The following is a 4,924-nucleotide window of genomic DNA, read 5'->3' on the forward strand; positions in this document are numbered from 1 at the left end:
CCTCATGTTCCTGGAAACACTGAGGGTTATAACTGCACAGGTGCGATATGGGCGGATGAGGGAGCTGCTGCGTAGAAAGGTACGTTAGGCAGGGGATAAAGCAATGGGTGAATGTGCAATGTGTAGTTACAAAAATAAGGATTTCCTGTCATCTTGCATGCTGAAGCCAATCACAGGCCACTTCAAGAAGTCACTTTTTACCCTTTTTCCTCTTCATTTTCCCTTGGGTTGTTTAACGCACCAAAGTTAATTTCCTTGCCAAGAGAAAAACAATTCAATTGAATTTTCACTTTTTTCAGTACTCAAGGTCATGTATGTGATTGGCCCCTGTATTTTAAAATTCTACACAAATGTTATATCTCTGAGAAAGAAGGTGTTTGAGTTATATGTTCACATTAAGATAAAAGGGGACTATTTAATTCACCTTGTGAATGAGCTAATCAGACCAATTTATAAACTGGAAGCTGGACTGAAACAAAAGCCAGAAGACACTGCAGCCCTAATTAGAGAGCCCTGGATTAGAGTTGAACTTGACAGAGAGGATTAAAATAGGCTTCAGTAACAAGTTGTGCACTCTCAGAAGCTCATCTCCACTTGTGTTTGTTCAGTTGATCACCATCAGAGAGCTGAATACACCTGGAACATCAACCAGAAGAGTCTGTGTCTTCAGATGTGAGCCACCAGCCAACAGGTAATTCTGACCTTTCTGGGACATGACCCTTTGATATTGATCACTTCAGTGGCCAACTTTATTAATCCAGAAAAGTGAGCATTCATTCATTCACCAGAGCAAGTTCAACAAAGTGAAAAGCACTCTATTGTTGTAGTTATCCCAGACACCTTTACTGCGGCCAGTATTTTCACAAACACGTTTGAATAGCAAAATTGAACCAGTAGCACACAAGTGTAACTCAGTTCTGGTCTAGTCTGACTGGGTGAGAATAATCTTGTGACAGATTTTGAAAAGTAAATTGTTGCCAGGCTAGTGTTAATTTTCTGAGTTGATAAACAACTGACAATACATTATTTCTGCTGTCTTTGGAAATCTGTTTTAACATAAATGTACATTTGGTCATGCCTAGAAATATGTAACTTGCACACAGGCTTGCACAAAACATCCCCTTTTCCCAGCCAGACTAACAGCACAGTTAACAGATAACATTAATAAACATGTATTCATTATTAACAATTATATTTTAGAGGTGTGATCTTGACACTCTATTACGATACTGTATTCACTGATGTATTCAAAGCAATGGGGAAATTCTACATTTTATTTGATTTTATGTTTACTAGAGACAGCGTTTCAGATCTGCTCTCCCCATTAACAATGTCCTATTGGTCATGTGACAGGATGTGCCCGAGACTGTTGTGCCCCAGTACCCAGGATTGCAGGACTCTGTGATTATCAATATGCCAGGTACTTTAGGAAAAGCTTAGAATCATATTCTTGGTTTTAGTGCTACAGAAAACTGTTGATTCATTCCAGAAAAAGCATTGTATTGTACCACACTCATAAATAAGAGTTCATTATAATATAATAGAAAGGAGCCACAATCAAATTCAGAATCCAAGTTAATAATCCAGTCAGTCTAGTTATGCAATGAATATCAATAAGGAGGAAAGGTTTTAACAGGCCTAAAAATAGTGTTCTATTGAGAGGGCAAAATTGTCACCTATTCAAGTGGCTGATACTCAGGGCAGTTCCAAATACAAACATCCCTGTGTGCAGTCTGGCTTTATCGTCTCTGCAGAGACGTGTAAACTCTAGTAATACAACTGACATGCAATAATGGTGCACTTCCAAATTGATTTGAACTTGAATTTAAAATGTTTTTTGTCTTGCAGAATGGGCTGGAGATTCCTGTGAGGAGTATTCAGTGCCTGCAGTTGACGTTACGTCGAGAGCCGTGTTCCTGGACGTACTGCAGCTCCCCGAGACGGAGCTGAGCCTGCCATGAGTGGCCCAGTCCTCTCCCGTCTGCAATTACAGGATCCTGCAGAGAGAAAACTGCAGGAGTATTGAGGGCACCATCCCTCACCACCGGATACGATAACTCAGTCACATGATCAGAATGCCAGTGGACCACCTTCCGAAGCAGATATTGTTCGGCTAGCTGCATTCGGGGCGCCAATCTGCAGGAGGGCATAAACAAATTCTAAAAGACCATTGAAGGCATCACTAAAGTGTTGCGGGTTCAACAGTCACTCCCTTGAGGCTGCTGCTGCAAATGTCTCTGCCTGGTGACAACATTGTCATGAAGGGCCGAGAAACAACTGGTGAAACATCAGAGGAGACACATGGCAGTGGCTGCACATGCTCAAACAGCTCAGCTCTTTGTTTGCCCTGGCTGTAGCAGACAGTGCGTATCCAGCATCCGATTATACCTGTATAATCCAAAATCTCACCAGCAGTAGTGGATGTCATCTTCGGTCACGAAGGACAACCTGAGGCAGAGGAGGAGTCCTCTATCAACTAACATGCAGTAGTTTATTGTTCATAAATCAAAAAATGCCATTTCAAGATTTCGACCGCTGGATTCAATGAGTAGATGGTTAAGTTTGAGTCACTGTTTCACCAGGAAGTATCTATGGGCTCGAATTAGCACCATAAGTAACTACTTCAAAAGTGTTGCAGAGACGCAGGTGTGCAGCACATTGCAATCTCTGTGTGAGAAACTGTCAGGACGGGCTCCCGACTGCGCTCACACCAAGGTGCACGGCAACTGGGTTTTAGTGAGACCATCCATTTTACGTAATTTTTGCACGAGATAAGAAAGCAGGAAGTTTCTTTCTGACATTTCTTTGTAAAATAGTTTGGTTAACCAAGTGACTGCAAGGCAGCCAACCTGTTTGTGGGGTGTCTGTATAATTGCAGATTGAAGCGTACTATCCTTGTCATTCCTGACGAACTGTTGATTGGCATCTGCTGCAATATTTGATTGTTTCTAACTTTTGCCCTTCTTAAAATATTGTAGCTTTGTATCTGTTAGATAATGCTGTGAAAATACAGATTACATTTTAAACCTGATTAATAAGAGCTTTTATCTCAAGATCATTCTGGCAGGCAGTGGGTATTGCAGGTTTCTATTTTATTAACATTAAGTGTTTTGCTTTATTATAACTTACTGTGTTGAGTTTGGGGGTTTTCAGTTCTTTTACTTGTGACTTAATAGTTGACCTGAGCTGAGGAGCTTTTGTGATATCTGTGTGGTCCTTGTTGTTGTTTTCTGTTTGCTGCATTTCCCTGGGAGAGTGGAGCTGCGTCTCTAGCCACTTCTTACAGCTGTGATCTGAAATAAAGCCAAGGGTTACTTGTATTTTCAACGCACCGGTGTCTTGGGTTTCATTGAAGGGAAATTGTGACAATCAACCTTGGCCTCAGTGGCAAGATGTTACATGTATACTGTGTGTGCGTGTGTGTGTGCGTATGTATATATATATGCGTGGTGGTTAGCGCTGCTGCCTCACAGTTCCAGGGGCCCCGGGTTCAAGTCCCAGCTTTGGGGTGCCTGTCTGTGTGGAGTTTGCATGTTCTCCCCATGTCCATGCGGGTTTCCTCCAGGGACTCTGGTTTCCTCCCACCATCCAAAGACATGCAGGTTAAGTTAATTGGCTTCTCTAAATTGCCCTGTAGGTATTTGTGTGCATGTGTGTGTTGCCCAGTGATGGCCTAGTGTCTTATATACAAATTAAGAGACCATCTGCATTTTTAAATCAGCATGTCTACATGTATGGCAGCCATTCCATTCCATTCATATTTTAATTTTAATTTGGGAGAAATGTTGTCAGTAGTTTATAGAATAAAACAAAAATGTTCATTTTACCCAAACACATACCTATATATAGTAAAACCAGAGAAACTGATAATTTTGCAGGTCTCTTAATTTTTTCCAGAGCTGTATGGGTAGTTTTTTTCTTTCCTAGAAGCAAAAAGCAATTCTAATTTCACTGTTTTGATTAAAACCTGCGTTTAACTAAACATGAACATGGTCCACTGGTCTGACTGTTCTGCCTCAAAATTTAAAAACATTGATCATTTTAAGAATAATTGTCAACACAGAATTATATTTATAAGAATGATATTCCTCAAGTATATACATGACATTTTTAAATAGTTATAATAGGTTTGTGCGCAAAGAGGTCCCGTGGTCTGACACCACAATGTGATTTTAAAACGTGCATTTACTTGTACACCATTGAGTCATTCTCAAGCAAGAGTCTATGACCCCGTTCACACTTATTAGGCCGGCTTTTTTTTTAGAGACCCCGTTCAAATTTGCGGGTTTAGGAGGCCTAAGTGCGTCACATATGCGGGCGAAAAGGCGGCCTAAACGAAAGGCATGCCGGGAATAAATAAATCTGCTCAAACAAACCAGTGACGCATGCTCAGGCTCAGGCGCATGCGATATATTTATAATCACAACTATATTGTAACAACTCGAACCCCGTTCTCCCGCAGCGCTATATATGCTATTGTTCGGTTCTATATTTTATTTGAAAGTAATCATAACCCTTTGCAACCGAAGCTTTGTAAAATAATTTAAAATGTGCTGGTTCAATGGCGAATCTAATTCATATATTTCCCTTTTCAAATGTCTATCTTCGGTTCTGCAAGTCTAAAAGTGCTGTTATACAATTCAACCCGAAAACGAATCACATTTAGTAGGACATCTACATTAAATCACAAGAAACCGTATGCATTACTTATCAATAGCCTCGGATTTATAATCTGAAAACGTATTACACACATAGACGCGCACACAGTGCATGTTACAGCAGTACTTCAGTGTGTGTCCAGTGCAGTCCAAGCTGCTGCTCAGTGTCTCTTCTGAGTTCCGCGGGAAAACGTGCGACCTTTTCTCTGGGCTCCACTGCGTTTGTTGTCATTTTTAAAGTCTGATCTTTGCATTTTAATTTCCCT

At 40.7% G+C, this 4,924-nt stretch overlaps 1 long non-coding RNA gene across 1 annotated transcript; it reads left to right on the forward strand.

Annotated features, from left to right (window-relative positions):
- Positions 1 to 583: 583 nt before the first annotated feature.
- Positions 584 to 1,960, forward strand: LOC136758304 (uncharacterized). The gene is made up of 3 exons (XR_010819955.1): positions 584 to 691; positions 1,354 to 1,420; positions 1,849 to 1,960. It is a non-coding gene; the product is annotated as an uncharacterized LOC136758304 (long non-coding RNA).
- Positions 1,961 to 4,924: the final 2,964 nt, after the last annotated feature.

This window comes from Amia ocellicauda, chromosome 9 (assembly GCF_036373705.1).
Source record: "Amia ocellicauda isolate fAmiCal2 chromosome 9, fAmiCal2.hap1, whole genome shotgun sequence".
Taxonomy (NCBI): Eukaryota; Metazoa; Chordata; class Actinopteri; order Amiiformes; family Amiidae; genus Amia; species Amia ocellicauda.